This window comes from Phoenix dactylifera, chromosome 16, assembly GCF_009389715.1.
Source record: "Phoenix dactylifera cultivar Barhee BC4 chromosome 16, palm_55x_up_171113_PBpolish2nd_filt_p, whole genome shotgun sequence".
NCBI lineage: Eukaryota > Viridiplantae > Streptophyta > Magnoliopsida > Arecales > Arecaceae > Phoenix > Phoenix dactylifera.
This window is the reverse complement of record NC_052407.1, coordinates 2,980,525-2,998,199: the sequence shown is the minus strand read 5'-3', so window position 1 is coordinate 2,998,199 and position 17,675 is coordinate 2,980,525. Positions and strand designations below refer to the sequence as shown.

At 41.0% G+C, this 17,675-nt stretch overlaps 2 pseudogenes; both read left to right on the top strand.

Annotated features, from left to right (window-relative positions):
• Positions 1-1,707: 1,707 nt before the first annotated feature.
• On the top strand, positions 1,708-15,574 carry LOC103711423 (annotated as a pseudogene).
• LOC103711422 lies at positions 13,549-15,719 on the top strand (annotated as a pseudogene).
• The last annotated feature ends 1,956 nt before the right edge of the window (positions 15,720-17,675 follow it).

The following is a 17,675-nucleotide window of genomic DNA, read 5'->3' as shown; positions in this document are numbered from 1 at the left end:
AATAATGACATGAACAAAAATACAATCCATTGTTTGTCCCTTTTTGCTAAGAAACCATTCGTTACCTTCAATTATTTGTCCCTCAAAAGGATATTCCTATCACATAAATTATTTCGAGCACCATTTCCTTGCCTATATTTATTCGTTAAGGTTGTAATAAAAATTTTCTTTTCTAGGTTTGACGCTATGAGATACGCTAGAATGTATATCATCATTGGATTTGGTCTCCATGTACAAATCTTGAATGACCAAGATATCTTTGCTTTGATTTCTTTTATTCAGTAATAATGATAAGGGTATTTTGAGAAACTTATAACTATGCTCATGTATCTTGTAAAAATAAAAGAAGTGCAACTTTGGTAGATTTCGAAGTCGAAATGTAATCTTTGATAGATTATGCTAATAATTGTTTGCATATCATCTAGTGTAATATCCATAAAATATAATTCTATGTAAAATAGATTTCTGAAAACTAAGGGGAGACTTACTTTTCATAAAAACTTTTTTAGATTTTATGGCTTGTTAATTTTGTTTAAGCACATTCTATCAATGTGAAGAATAAAAAGAGGAAACCAACCAGTTGAGCCAATTTGGAACGGTAGGATAACTTCTTAACTTCTGAACCTGTTTTAAGAGCGTTAATTACTGGTGGCATGAGTGAGAAGGTATATTAACTTGGGCCAGCCCATGGATCACTGTACCCAACCAATATGTTAGGCCCACTAGGTCATGGTACTAATTTAGTGCGTTAAAGGTTATACCTGGAACTTCCGCCCCAACTTTCCAGTCAGATGAGCAGCATGAGCTAAAGCAAGAATTTTCTGGGCCAACACAATAGCCCACATGGCCCAATTGTTCAATAGGTTACGTATCATATACGTGCACTCAACCTGATTGCGGATATGGCTGCAGGGTTGTCGGTTGAGTTGCACTTGTTTCCGGTTTTCATTCGCACATGTAGGTAATTTTCCTTTCCTACGGAAAAAGAAAAAGAAAAAAAGGGTTGCACTTGCTCCCTTAATCCTTCAAGATATTTAGACAGTTCCTAAAAGGCTTAAATTCACGTAATGTGTGATGTAAATGTGGAATGATTAATGAAATGCCTAGGCTGCCCCTTCATACAACTATCGATGAACTAAGCAACTAACGAAGAACTCGGGCTTGGCTTGACAGCGACACCATTCAAGCTTGTTCGAGTCGGAAACAAAACTTAGGTCGAGAGTCAATCATCACTCCATGGCTCATATTATAAAGAAGCTAGGAAGAGATAACTCCCACTGCCTCAACGCTCTCAAACACGAGAAATTATACCCTACATGGCATGCATCGTATGGTTGTGCATGCCGTCAGTTATAGCCGCTCTTTTCTATGGACTCATTCATCAAGTGCCCATCTCGATGCACTATTACAAGAACACGGGTTGTGATTGGTAGCATGCACGGCAATATGGTGCACGCCATGTAGGATATAGTTTCTCCTCAAGCAGGGTCATTTGGATGATATGCAAGCTTTAACATTTCTAACTAATCTCATGTTAAGCCTGGATGCTCCTTTGATATTGATGATCTTGAGTGCAAGTTTAGTAGTCATAATCCAGGATAACTCAGCTTGTTTTCAATTCAAATAAGAAATTATGCAGAGCTGGGGCCAAGTGGACAAGAACTGAAGGCAGTAATAGTAGTCGCATAATTTGATGTGAAGTTGGGCTGGCCCAGCAAGGCTTTAGCATCGTAAGATCATCCAGAATCTTATCCCGGCCCGGCTCATTTCAGCCGGCAGGATGTGGTCACAAGATGGCGTCCATGGAATGAAATGAGACCACCCACCGAAAACATTCTCCTGTGGGAAATCTTGAACCAAGGAACCAGAGATGGGAAAGTGATTACAAGCTATGCGAAGGGCAATAAAAACCAATGCCATCACCGGCTACCACCATAAAGTCGAATTAATTCCACCAAATCCATCCAACTCAAAGCAAACGGAGGAGGAGATCGCATCGGAGATGGGGAAGAAGGTTTTGCTGGTGGGGTGCAACTACCCGGGGACGAAGGCGGAGCTGAAGGGGTGCATCAACGGCGTGCGGCGGATGCACCGCTTCCTGGTGGAGCGCTACGGCTTCGCAGAGGAGGACATCGCCATCCTCATCGACACCGACGAGTCCTACCCCAAGTCCACAGGAGCCAACATCCGCCGCGCCGTCGCCAACCTCGTCGCCTTCACCCGCCCCGGCGACTACCTCTTCTTCCACTACAGCGGCCGCGGCACCCGCGTCCCCTCCGAGACCGGCAACGACGACGACGACGACACTGGCTACGACGAATGCATCGTACCCTGCGACATGAACAGGGGCGGCCAAATGCGGCCTCACTAATAAAATTTTTTTAATAATAAAAAAATAATAAATGTAAAATACTTTAAAAAATTATTTAAAAATAATTAGTCATGCAAAATTTGTGATCAAACTTTTTGGAAAAAAACACTTGTGCATTTCAAAATTTCAAAGAGGTAAAAAATAATCATGTAAGCCTACATGGCAGCCCTAAACATATTGAAAAAGGAGTAACCAGAGTAAAACAGATTAGAAATTCATAATACAATAAACCATGCACACCTACAAAAATCATAAATTCAGACAATTCAGTACATCAAGAAACCAATAACATTATCAGTATCTCTATATAATCTTACGACCAACAAACACTACAAGAGAACAAACGCAAGCCGTAAGATCTTGTACCTGAGAACAATAAAACCTGAAATCCAAATCTCCACCCTCCCCCAAATCCAAACTTTCAATCATATCCAACAAAGAAACAAAAACCACCTCCAAATACTACTTAAAGAAAAAGCTAGACACTTCAAGATTCTTAGGACTAAAAAACATCAGATAAAACATATAGATCACGGATTAACATTCAAAAAAGAGAGAAGAGAGAGAAAAATTTATACCCACATTTGTTGCAGAGGTTTGCGTCGATCGACAAACCACTAGTTGCCAACGTCCTCTAGCCTCTTCGGTAAGAGCCTGTGGTCCGCCACCATCTCCTCCCACAATGCTTCTTTCCCCTTCATGGCGTCCACCAGCTTGAATCGAGCCTCCTCCTCTCGGTATCCGACCTACTCCACTCCAAACGCCTTCGCCAGCAACAGCCAGAAGTGCTTCCACTTGAACACATCCCCATTGCTATAATTGAAGGCCTCGTTCCTGGCATACGGATCGACTGCCGTCCAGATCTACTGCTCGACGATGAGGTCGGCATCGGAGATTCGGAGGCATTGCTAAACCCCTTCCGAGCCACCCGGCTCCCCGGCCACAGGAGAGGTGCCCCCTCTGGCCGGCAAATTGCAGCGTAGACGTAGAGAGTCTCCACCAAATTCATGAGGCTTGGATGGGGAGAAGCCAAAGATGGTTGTTGGCCGGTGGATAGACCAGATCACGGTGCTCTTCCTCTTCGCCACCTCCTCAAAGAGGATGTCCTCAAAGGTACAATAAAGGAACTGAGAAAGAAGACTAGAAGAGTCGATGAAGTTTCTTTTTTCTGGCTGCAAGCCTACAACAGTGCGACAGAACCTCTACTTTTCACTCTGTTTCCATGCTTTTCAAATTGTTTTCCACGTCTTTTCTGCCTTTGATGCCTCTGGTGCGATGGGAAGTAGCCCCCGATGCAATGGAGAGTAGCTCCTAGTGCGATGGAAGTAGCCGTAGCACTGTAACAACGAAGAAAAGTTAAAATTTTACTGTAGCTTTTCTTTGAGCCTATGCCCTGCGGGGCCTTTCTTTGGGCCGGAACCTTAGGCGACCGCCTAGGTCCCCTAAGGGTCGGGCCAGCCTTGGATATGAACCTTGTTGCCGGTCTGTCCCATCCATCCTTCTTCGTCGGGCGTTGGTTTGATTGTTGTCTTGGAGATTTTTTCATAAATACCCTTCTAACAATTCAAATTTACGTAAATACTCTCTTCATATTTATATAAATATTTGTACCTTCATAAAACATAGTTTTTGCATAAATACTCCTAATATAATGGTTCTTCTAATATCGTTAATAAAAACCATATTTATTTTAATTAAAAATAAATTAAAATTTTGAAATTATTTTTTTATTTTCTATTACGATCATCTTATAGATATTTTTTTATGTATTTACTTAATAAAAATATTTTAGTTATTTTAATTTAAAACTATTAATTTTTTAATAGTGTTAGATAGCATGTGCGTATATACAAAAATAAAGATAAAAAAATAAGTAAAATAGCAAAATAAGTATTTTATGAGAGTATACATCCAAATATTAATTTTAAAAAAATATTTATGAAAAATTTGATATTTAGGAAATTTCCATGCATTCTTTTTAATCTTTTTACCCCCTCCCTCTCGGGACGGGGTTGCATCTTTCTTTCGCGCGAATTGACCCTTCCGCGATTGATGCTTCGAGATGTGTGTAGGCAGTGAATAGGAAAGATCGGAGTGCTTTCAGATCCGTGCATGTCGCAATCCGACAGGCAACGTCGAAAGATACAACCCTCTCCTCCTCCCTCTCGTTCGGTTTCGTTTTTCTCTCTTTCCTATATATAGATGAATGGAATGGAGAACCGATGGGCTTGCCACTCTTTTGCTCAAGTAGATAGATGGATGAAATGAAAAGTTTGTAGTAAATGAGGTTTGCTCGGCCGATATTTGTTCTCGTAAAATCTCTTTAGATTAGTAAAGATAGATTGCTTTAGATGTATCCTTTGCTGTGTATTCACCACTATCGACTCACTAAAAAAATTTTCTGGATAAAGACAAAGTAATATTCTTTCAGAATTCGAGTATGGACGTTCTGAAATTTCTTCCAGTGGATATGTCTGGTTTGTTTTCCTTTTTCTGGTTGCAATGTGAATGAGATGGAATATACACTGAATTCAAACTTGGATTATAGTTTCTGTAACATAATTAGCTAATTTACTTGATCAGAAAGAAGCGCAAATTCATACCGGTTGAAGTCATTAAGATTACAATTTTGGACAATGTGAAAACAAAATAATGTATTAGAAATTTTACATATAAGTGTATTTGGTTAAAACTTTAACATGATAAAACCCTCCATCTTTTCTTTTTTACCGTCTCTTAAAATGTTCTCATGTATAAATGGACACGTATGTGCTATGAACCCCGAGCATTTTGTCAACGAACTTTGCAGAAATCAGGGGAAAAAAAAAGAAAATAGATTACAAAAATAAATGAAAATTAATTTTCTTATCCTGCCACAAGCAGACCTAGTTCATTTCAAAATTGTTGCTAATTTATGCACTTGAATCTGAACCAGGGAAGCCCCAACCCAAATAACAATGTTTTCTAATGCCTTCTCTCTCAGACGATTGAGCTAGTTATATCGTAAAAGGGCTTGGCTGTGATTCTTGTTGTAATAACCCTGATTTTCAGGGCTCGTGGGCCAGCCTGGAGTGGGCAGCCCCAATCCAATAGCGCCCAGCCCAGCCCTTGGGCTTATGGGCCGACCCTGACGAGGCCAGTCCTCGGGCAAATCGTGCCACAGGCACGATACAGAGAAGAGACTCAGTTGGTGTCGTCTTCTTCTTCTTCTCTGATTTCCGGCAGAAATCGAGGATACCAGGCAATCCGAGTTCGAGTAGAACTCGAGGAATTTGCCTATTTAAATCCTCCTCCTTCCCCTTTGATTTCCTCCACCCAAATCGCCGAAAATTGCCGCCGATTCCAAGTTGCCTCTTCCGACGCCGGACCACTCGCCGGACCGAGGTACGTGTCCTGCATCTTGTTCTCCTGCTTTCTGTTGTTAGGCCACCCTGTTACTTGGGGTTTGAAACGGCGAATGGCCGGAGGACTGTCCGAAACAAGGGAGCCCTATTTCAGTCTCTTCTTCCGAGCCCTGCCGCCACCGCCTGCCGGGTTTGGCCAAGCTTCCCCACCTCCCGAGTGCTCTGAGTTCAAGTGGTCGTTGCTCTATGGAATCATCCATGATCTAGGCTGAGATTGATTGCGTTTCTTCTTGATCTCTCTTCTTCCTTGCGCCGGCCGACCACCATCGCCGGCGATATCTTAGCAGGGAGACCACCCTGGGCCGCCGCCGCCGGAGCCGACCACCCTTGGCCGCGCCACCCCTGGTCCGAGAAGAGGAAAGGGAGAGAACGTCTCCCCTGTTTTGGAGAAGGAAAAGAGAGCCCTCTCTCTTCGTTCTCTCTCCTCTCTCTTGGTTTCTCTTTTCTTGTTTCTCTCTCTACTGGACTTTCTCTCTCTAGGCTTTCTTTCTCTATTTGAACTATTTTTATCTCTAGTTTGATCTGGGGAGACCACTGTTTGTAAGGACTACTGGATAGTCTTGGGTTAATAGAGGGTTCTGGGTTGTCGGATACTTCAGGTAATTTTTAATATTGACTTGGTTACATAAGGAAACAATCTGTTGGACAAAGAGACATTGAGCAGGCTTCTATGTGCCCCAGTTCATAGATCACAGTAGTCTATCTAGGTTGTCAGCAAAGAGGTAAGAATTCTTCTACGCCGACCTGTATGATATAAATTCTTTTGTATCTATATACTTATGAATGCTATGATCCAGATAAGTAAAAAGCAAGAATAGTTTATATTAAATTGTATTTTGATTGTATTTGTTTGTGATTGGTATTATAATGGATGTATGTATATGTATAACCTATACTTGCATAATCGGACTAATGGATGTGTTGCTCTGGACTAACCATATGATATTGGTTGTCCTGTCATGGGCTAAAAATGTGACTGTTGTTAGTCTAAAGTTAGAAATAAATAAAAAGGAATTGATATGTGGATGTGAGCTTGACTGAATAAACAAGAACTTCGGGCTTATTTTGTTATTGTGGCAGGCCTCGTCACAGGCTGAAAAGGTGGTACTTGGCAGCCTCATCACAGGCTGTTAATATGGAACTACAATTGGCAGGCCCCGCCATAGGCTGAAAATGTGATATGTGGCAGCCCCATCATAGGCTGATAAATATAAAACTAAAATTGGCAGCCCTGCCATAGGCTGAAAATGTTATCTTGGCAGCCCCACCACAGGTTGGAGAATGTGACCGAGATTTGGCCCAAAGTCGATAAGATAATTGATCCGAATCAAATTGAAAAGGAATGGAATGAAAATATTGAAAACACTAATGAAGAATTATGAGATATCATATGCTATATCACTCTTGAGTAGCTGGATTTCTACTGATATATAATATGCATATTTATAATGATTATTCGAGTATTATTGATAGTCGGTTTGTGATTTCATAACGTGTGCAACGATTTCTTGCGGTTTTTCAAACTTATATTATTATTGTGTTGGTGTGGATGTGTGAAAATTCTTACTGGACTGTAAAGCTCGGCACCCGTTCTCTCTCTTTTTCAGAGCTGCAGGATGCATAGACATAGATGGGATGGGCGCAGCGTGCAAGTGTCACAGTCATCAGCTAGTTAGTTTATTTTGATATATCTTGTAATTGAAACAATTTAATTATTTGAATACGATGGATTTATCTATTTAAATTAATTAATTAATTATAGAATTATCAAATTTTTGTTCATCTTAGGTCTTGCATGATCTTAAGAGCACTGCTCTAGGGCTCAAGCGGCCGGTCGCGTACCAGACCTAAGTACTGGATTTGGGGCTTGGCACTTGTAACAATTATAATGGAGCAGAACGTCTTCTTTTTTTTTGTGCAGATTATAATTTCAGAGAGTTTGTTGGCAAAGTCTCAGAGGGCTGCGACATCACCATTGTGTTGGATTCCTGCCACAGTGGTGGCCTGATCGATGAATCCAAGGAGCAAATAGGCGAGAGCACTAAGCAAGGGAAAGAAAGTTCTGATTCCGGCTTTAGCTTCATGGCCTTGAAACAACAAATCCACGAGGCCTTCGAGTTTCGTGATATCCACATCCCTGATCATGAGGGCCATCACCACCACGGCTACCATGAAGCCGAGGATGATGACATCAGCAGCCAGTACAACGAGCATGGTCACATAAGGAACAACTCCCTCCCCCTGTCCGCATTGATAAGAGATCTTGAAGCAGAAGGCAGGCAGGCAAGACATTCATGTGGGAAGCATCAGGCCAACCTTGTTTGATGTCTTTGGCGAGGAAGCCAGCCCTAAGGTCAAGAAGTTCATGAAGGTCATCATGGACAAGCTCCATAAGGGGCCAAGTGGCGAAGGTGGTGGTCTCAGGAGCTTGGTTGGGAACCTAGCGCTGGAGTTTCTGGAGCATAAGCTGGAGGAGAATCATGAGGACTACGTGAAGCCAGCAATGAAGACCGAGGTCAGCAGCACTCGAGAAGCTCATGCAGGAGCAAACAAGGGGTGGCTTCCCATTCTTCATGGCCCACAACCCCGACATCCTTCCCTGCCATGACCTCACCTTCCTCTTTGCCCCCATCGCCGACACCCTTGGCACCGATGATGACCTCACCTCCTGCATCGTTGCCGTTACGCTTGCTTGATGTCTTTCAGAATCAGGAGTACGCCAACATCAATGCCAACCATGTCAGTGTTGATGTCGACTCCCTCACCTCCATCAACCCTACTGGCTACTGGCTCGATGACTGCTCCCATGTTTTTTTTTTTTGGTAAAAACGGCATTTCATATAGCTTTAACGTGAGTACATCCAGCCATGTCAGAAGAAAGAAAAGAGTACAGAGTAGGTGGTATCTCTCCTACCAATGTCCAAAAGATCTCTCCGGAGTGTCGGGCAACATAGGAGGTAACCCAGTCTACTGCGCTACTTGCCTCCCGAAAAACGTGTAAAGCCTGAAAATCGCTCAACTCCTGAGCCAACCTACGAGTATCACGGATAAGAGGATAGCCATCACCATATCTGTCCAATCCTCGAACCCAGACGATCCCCACAGAGGAGTCCCCCTCAAGGTATAGACTGCTCCCATGTTTGCAACTATATTTGTGTGAGTCATATGATGGAGACCTAGTACACATTCTTTTTAAGTCAAACCTCTGAACCAGATTTAACTGATGTGAAAAATACTGTTAACGAACATGTATTTGGTGTAATCTACTAGATGATCTAATATGTATGCAAGTTGTTGAAGCTTTAAAAGCTAAACAAGCGTTGAAGGGTCACGATAACCAAGAAGGACAACAAGAGCATCTATGAATAGTAGAAGTGAAGACGGAGTTCAATTCTCATGTCAGATATTGGATCCAATTAATAAAGAGAGAGATAATTTGCTTTTGAAAATGTGACTGAGGGTGAAGGGTATGCTGATGAAGATTATTTCGAGAGAAAATGTATGACTTGCTGGTGGTGAGGAACCCAATGCTGCAAAATGGATATAGGATGAAATGGAAATAAATTTGGAAGATAGATCGGTGAGTATTTCAGCTTGATATAGACCTATTTTCCCCCAATTTTATGTTGTTTTATGGAATACCATGTGGTGTATGCTAGGGCCTATAAGCCTATAATTACAACTCTTGCAAGTTATGGCTGTGTAAGTGTTTCATGTTCTCAAGGTTTAAAATTTTGTGGGATGAGGGTGTCCCGGTTTCTCTAAGGAATGGGACACCCCGCTGTCCCGCCCCATCCTGGCGGCAATCCCAGTCATGCATCTTAATAGATATCCTCTGTCTCTCCCCCTCTTTTCTTCCTTCCTTCCTTTCTTTCTTTCTTTTGTTTCTTTTTTTTTTCTTTCCTTTCTTTCTTTTCTTTTTTTTCTAGCTTCCTTTCTTTTAATTTTCTTTTTCTTCTTTTCTTATCCCTTCCTTTTTTTTCTTTTTTCCTTTTTCTTCTTCTTTCTCTTTCCTTTCTTCCTTCTTTCCTTCCCTTCTTTCTTTTTTCTTCTCCCTTCATTTCTTTTTTTCTTTTTTCTTCCCCTTCTTTTCTTTCACTTTTTCTTTTCTTCATCTTTCATTCCTTTCTTTCTTCTTCTTTCTTTGCATGGATGGGTTTCGGAGTCCCAACTCTGCCCCGGTCTCATTTTCTCATAGGAACGAGACACGATGGTTGGGTCACCCACCGTCCTATCGAGACTTAAAATCTTGGTTCTGACCATGGTTCACCGTAGCGGCCCGAACCAGACGGTATGGGGCGTACAATACTGTACCGTATTGGTTCGATACTGGTACTTGATATGGATGGCATACCGGCACTTGGTACATCAAAAAATCTCGTACTATACCGTACCGATATTGTGCTTGTGTGGCACCAGTATGGGGTCCAGTACTAAGATGCGAATCTTGGTTATGAGTTATGACCATGTCTTGATTTTTTGGATTGTGAAAATAGGTACAAGAAAAGGAAGTTCGTGATTATAAAATTTGTATTTGTGCATTTTCTTATTTATGGCACTGAAGACATGCATAATTTAATGTTTGGTGGGCTCCTTGGTAGATGGCTTCCTAGGGTATGGTGGCAGTCCACCACTTGTCCTTGCCTAGGCATTTGATAACCTTGATGGTTGATACTCAAAGCCCCTTTTAGAGGCATACCAGAAAATTCTGTTTTGTATCCCTATCCCAGTGGCCATGCAGACCATTTTGTTCCCTATAAGGGCATCTAGTTGTGTAAAACCACCCGATTTTTTTTTTTATTTAATTGGCATTGGAGCCATCTCTCACTATGCTTGCTACAGCAGGGATGATATTCTGCTCCTATTTTAAAATCTTTTGTTATCCTTTAGGAAAAATCTCAATTCATTTATAATTTTTGATAACCTCTAGCATCAGTGTAGATACTCGCTTTTTAATTTATGCTGAAATCTGACAAAATTATTTACTTCCTCAATTTTTTTAAGAAAAGTTTAAAGAGGCGAGTAAAGCAAATAAAAATCCAACAACTAACTTTCAGTATCTAGCTCTAATTCTTTCCGATGCCAAAACATGTACCTTTTTTACAATCATTTTCTTTCCAAAGCAGGGTATACTTGTTTATATTGATGGGTTCACATCCAAATTGATATGAAATGGATTTTACTATTTCACTTCTCCCTATGTATTGTATCCTCAAAATTGTTTTTCGGATGATATCTAGATATTACTTTGTTGAATCTATACCTCACGGGTAGGTATAAATGATAAAATTTTGCATGATCTTATGTGAGCTTTTATTTTACTCCAATTGTATAGCAGTTTTACAAATTAAGAGGTTTTAATTGTAAGTTTCTTTGTTGCATCTTGAGTTTTTTGTGTAAAATTGGAATGACTTGTAACAAAAAATCAACTTTTTATCTTTTCTTGCAAGCTGCTGCCACTGCTCTTGGTCACTCACACCTGGAAGTATGCATTCATGTTTGGCAAGCTTGCAACCTTTGTTGAAGAAGTTCCATCAGTTCCATCGGAGATGAAGGAAAAAATATAGCTGACTGAGCCACATTTTGTTATCACACACAAATATGTCAAAATAGTTATTAGGTTTTTTTAGCTAAATGCATCATTTACATTCGGTTGGTCAAGCAATTCAGGTTATTGATCAATTTGGGTATAATTTTATTGGTTGTTTTGGTGCCCTTCGGTAATGGCATGAAATATTTTGAATATCATCCTTGATTAAGCTTTTGGTGTTGTAGGTGCCCGTTGGTAATGTCACAAGGAAGTTTTGACTCACCGATGGATGGATATTCTTTCTTAAAGCTTATTTTGAATTTGGATTTTAGTTCTTAAAGAATTACATTGAGTTATTTGTTACTTTAACGAGCAAGTGTTTAGCTAGTCAGGCCTATAGAACATTATATTTTGGAAAGTTTGGCATTTGAATTATGCTATTACGGGGAAATGTGCTCCTATTAGCTGCTAAAATATGCATTGTGATCTTTTTTTATCAATTCATTAGCATTTCATAGTGATATCAACTCTCCAGGTTATAAATGTGCATTTTAGATTATTAAAATGCCATTATTTCAGAATTATTTGATCAATAGAAACAAAGACAACTATAGTCTCAATTATTAAAATATATCTGAAGATTTTACATTTTCTTATTTTGCATATGTATATGTATGTATAACCTGAGCAAATCAGTGGGCTGAGTCATTTGAGTGAAAGAAAAAGGACAAACCCATTCTAGTTCATTTCATAATTTTTCCAACTGAATCGAAGTATTATTTGAGCATTTGGTATGCTATCATGATAGAGAAAGCCTTACAATGTTCATATGCATGCAGAATCATAAGGTCCACCATGAAGAACTTCTTGCTCGCATTGCAAAGATATGCCGGACAATTGCTGAGAAGGTTTGGCCGAGGATGCTTAGCCTCAAAGGTTTTGTGCTAACATTTTCTGAGATTCATTGAAGAGACATACTGTCATATCAACACATCATCTTCTGATAGCTTTCAGGAATTACAACCTCTTTGCTGTGCATTAGCTGCTCTTCTAAGATATCTTGCTCCAGAATTTGTGGAGTCAAAGTCTGAAAGGTTTGATGTCAGAACTTGAAAGAAGCTTTTTAATCTCCTTCTTACCTGGTTTGATGATACAGGCATCACATGGGCATCACATGGGGCCAGGAAAGCATCAGTGACTATGCAGAGAAGTTGAGTGCTATAGATCAGGTCAAATTCTGGAGCCACAAATTCTGGAGCTATATATCTTAGAGGATGGGTCCTGAGAATGTCAGGGCTGTTGATGGGTCCGGAGATCAACTGCAAACTTAAGGAGTCGCCATATGTCTCGGGACAGTGGTGGTTGATTAATTGATGCACCAAACTCTGGTGAGGATATTTTGCATCCTGGGAGCAGTGGCCTTCATGGGTTTAATGCAATTGAGCTCCAATGAGCCTTGCAGGGGAACCATCAACACTTGCTTTCCCATGCAGAAATAACATTGATTCGACTCTTCCATGTTACATGTGTTTCTATGGATAGCTCATAAGATATTGTGCTTGAGCACTGTCAGCATCTGCTTGTTAATCTTCTCTATTCGCCTGCTTGTTAGAATTATGGGAGGTCGTGAGCAGTGAGGGGGAGAATAAGCAGCAAGTGGTGAGCTTAAGGAAGTACATTCAGTCTAAGCATGGCAGTTTAATGTGGGAGAATGAGGGCCCTACGCCTATGAGAACAGAACTCCCTAGTACTGCACTGCTGTCGACACTTGTAGTGAGCATGGCGGATGCCTTTTTTTCCCGAAGGGGGAACCTTCGTGAAACATGGTTTGCCGAGGCACTGAAGTGGGCTATGGTATGTACATCCAGGCATCTTGCATGCCATTCTCATCAGATATACCAAGCTATACGACCTAGCGTAAAAAGTGATGGTTGTGTAATGCTCCTCCGGTGCCTTCATAGATGTCTTGGAAATTCTGTTCCTGCAGTTTTAGGCTTTGCAATGGAGATTCTCGACACTGCAAATGATGGTAGAGAATATGGAGCCTGAGAAGGTGATACTCTACTCGCAGCTTTTCTGGGCTGCATTGTCATGTTGCATTTATAGACTTTGTGCATATCTATTGTCAGATGCTGGAGCTCTTTGCCCGAGTAATTGATTGGCTATCATTCTGTGAACAGATACCAAGAATGTTTTATGAAACTCTCTGACCCCTGAATTTGGAGTATCCTACTTTCACATGATTTACAGGGTCCAACAAACAATCGATATTTCACAAGAATATGTTACTATCTAGCATGCCTCATGGCGAGTTTGATACCGATGGTTGTGATGCAACGGAATTTCACAGGCACAAAACATGGACTGGTGGAGAACCAATGCCAGCAGAGAGTGGAAAAGTGAGCCTTTGAAGGTGTGCAGCTGCTAGTGCTGAAAGGGCTCATGACCCTGTGAGCCATGGGTCTGCTATTGAGGTACCATCTCGAATTACAGTTTCCGCGTGTGATTTGATATTTGGGAATTCGGAATGGCTTTTGATGCACATCACAGGCTTGCTGCCATGGCATAGATTACAGCTCGTGAGGTTACCAGTCTCCACTGGCTTAGCTTCACCTCTACAAGAGCAGTACCAGAAAACATGCTATGTTCATCGAACATTTCATTTTGGCGCCATGCAAAATCGCTAGAAGATCTTGCAGAAGTATTTCTAGCTTATACACATGGTGAAATCACATCTATTGAAGATCTCTTTAACTGTGCATCAACACCAATTTGTGCACAATGGTTTCAAAAACACTCATTTTTAGCATTTGGGCACTTGCTGAGGCTTCTGAGAGGGTTCCAGTTGATGACCAGCAAGTGATACTCTTGATGCTTATAGCACTGCTCCAGCAAACTCCTGTGGATGCAGCTCAGAATCCACATGTATATGCCACTGTGTCGCAGCTTGTGGAAAGCACATTGTGTTGGGATCACTGAGTGTGCTGGAAGTACTATTGCAGAGCTGTAGCAGTCATGGATGAACTGGTGTCAACTGCGAATGGGTTGGGTGCTGGAGAAAAGGTTTTGCAAGGCATAATTGCACCTCAGAGCTCTTTCAAGGCTGAGCAAACAATTGCAGCATGGAGTTGGATCAGGGCTGGGGCAGGTTGGTGGGGGTATAACCGGAGGTGGGTTGTCACCAAGAGAAGTGGCACTGCAGAACACTCAGCGTGTGCAAGACTAGGAACTAGAATCATCTTGTGCCATTTGTTGCAAATATTGGGACATGAAGCACATGCGATGCGTGTGACTCAACAGGCAAAGATCACATCTATTGGGAGCAGGGTCGGCGGAATCGTCCTGAACTGAGTGGTTCCGGCTGTTCCAAGCCGTCCCGGCACGGTTCCGGCCATTCCCAGCCATCCCAGCAGCTCACCGGGACGGTTCCGGCAGCGGAAACAAAAACTGTTGCCGAAGATGGAGAAGGAGAAGGAAAGAGAAAAAAAGAGAGCGAGTTGGGGAGGGAGGCCGGCGGAGGGCCAACGGATGGCTTGCCAACTTCACATAAAAATTGCAATTTTTTTAGTTGTCGGACCCCTGTTTTGAACGAGACAGGAGAACGGCCGCGACCTCCGCTTGCTGCCCCGCCGCCGGCCTCCACCACCTTTCGTCGGCCTCCCTCCCTCTCTCCGACTTCTCTCTCTTTTCTTCTCTTGTTCGTCCTCTCCCCCGCCTCTTCTACTATGTCGGTACGGGCCCAGCATGGCACAGCACGGGCCTGTACCGACTCGTCCGATTGGCAGGCTCGTAACGACTCATCCTATCGGGCAACTGGTACAGTGCCTGGTACCGATTCCGCTGATGTTAAATAGAAGTAACTAGATGGTGCTAATTTGTGAGTGGTAACTATTGTGGAAGTCATGCTGATTGGCTATCCAGAGCAACACCCTGCATATGCACACTGGGACTTAAAGCCTGAGATTTAAACTAGCAATGCACCATGGGACTATGATGGCCCAAATGACAATGCAGAATTTGTCCTAACCGTGTATATCCACTGCGCTAGTTGAAGTATTACCCTATGGCAATCTTCTTGTAACCCAGCAAGATTTTGTAGCTGTGTTTGTATGTGCACATGAGGTTCTTCCCCTCCTTTTTTTTTTCTCTCCTCTTTTCTTCACCCTGACCTGCTGGCAGGGGGATTTATTACCCATCTATAATATGGAAAGCTTGATCATGCTATTGTCTATAATCAAATATTCAGTGACTGCTGTTTCGTTGTTGTAACTACTTTTGTTGCTGCTCCAATGCTACAGGAGCACATTACAAACTTACAGCTGATCTTGACTAAAGCTGAAATGTTGTAATTGATGCAAACATCTGTTCAGCAATTTATTCCCCAATGAACTTATAGAAAGGATAGTTTATTCTACTTTGGTTGTCTCAAATGGTTAGACCTGGTAGCAAACAAAATATGGATGCTATTCTCCTTGCCGCTCAGGTATTGGATGCTGAAACATCTCGATTACACTGTTGTTTATTACTTAAGAGTTCATTGGCTACCTAATTTCTATAGTAGTTATATTGTTATCATTATGGTGTATTATCTAAACACATTTTTCTTGAGGCAAATATTGACCCTAAGGAAGAGGCCGTGAGTGCTGAACAAAGTCAATAACCTTCAATTTCTGGTTTTATACTTTTTTTAAGATAATTGTTTGTTTTTTTTAATCAAATATATTATTTTTCATAATTTATAACAAAATTTTTGGGTTCTTTCTAATTTCTAAATCTTGGCCCCCTGCTTAATTGTCCTAAAAGTCGAACATGAAAATATGCATGACGTTAGCCCTTATGGTAGCTAATTTGAAATAAACTTAGGTTGCAGTTGGACCTGGTCTGAGGTTCGTTATTGAGTGCAGCTGCAATAACACAATTACATATGGAAGCCATCCTTGTCTACGAAATAAAGTTTAAGGGGTCTCTTAGAGGTGATTTCAATAGGTTTGATTTTGTTATCTAGGTTTGATTGGTGGTGGGTTTGAGAATGTTTTCTTTAAATTTAACTTAACCTTTGCCATGCAAGCCCTATGATCTGAAAGGTGTCAACAGACGGTTCGTATTTTCCAAATAAACTTAGTTGTGTGAGTTCTCCACTTGAATCTCCCTTACATCAAAACACGTGGATTAATTTATTACAAAAAATAGTGAAAGCATAGAATGGAAGAGAAAATGGATTCAATTGGGATATTCTACTTAGCAGAAGAGTTTGGATCAAATAAACATTGATAGGTTTTGCCTGCATCAAGGACTTTTGACTTAGAGGTGCCTTGCTTAGCCTACTCAAAGTTTCACCTAATATTCCTATGGCATAATTGAATATTGCCTTGCTTGCTATTTGCACAGTGGAGACTGATGATCTAGTTTGCCCTCAAGATAATGTAGTCTACTACCTTGACCTTCGAGCACTTAACCAAGTAATGCTTTTGCAGGTCATCAATATTATCGTGACAACCTTTTTGGCATGATGCCTCTAGCTTATTAAAAAATAGTGCAAGCGATTTCGGATTCTTATTGGCTGGACGAGATTGAAATGGGTAGATCAATCTCTCAATTTTTTCTCTTATCTAATTAATTAATCATTCATTTGATTATTTTTTTACTCCTTTTGTTTTCCGCAACAAAGGAACACATGCATTTATATGAGAGTGAACACAATTAGAGTTTGTTTGGTTCGCAAGAAGCATTTTTCCTCCTACAAATATGATTCCTGAGAAGAAGATTCCAAAAAAGAGAATGCCTGTGAATGTACTTTTGGCATGTTTGGTTAAACATGGAAAAACGATAGATTTATAGAGTGCTTATGTTTGGTTGACCATCCATCTTTCTGAAAAAGTTATGTGTAATTCCTATTATACCCTTAATAAAAATTAGGTCTTTAATGTTTTTTTTAATATTGAAGGGTTTTTTTGAGAAAAAATAAAGATGGAGTGATTCAAGTCTAATGGAAAAGTAACTTTTTCATGATCTTCATGGAAAAAACTTTCTCATGAAATATGAGAATTATATTTTCATAAGAATACAACTTTTTTATTTCTCTTTTTTGAAAACTCCAATCAAACAAGAGGCATCTCATTATTTTTTCGTTGATTATAATTTTTTCTCGTTCTTTTTTCGCGGACCAAATGAGCCCTTAGTGTAATTGCTTCCTTACAAAGCTATATGCGTTCAAGTGAGAGGAAGCAAAATGGGGACAAATATAAGTGTCTGTTTCAAACTTGAAGCAAAACGTTGTCCGGTTCAATTGCCATGTCAGACCGAACCAGATGCCATCTTCCCGGCCGTTCCGGTCCGATCTTCAAACATTGGAGCGGATCCCACCCACCGC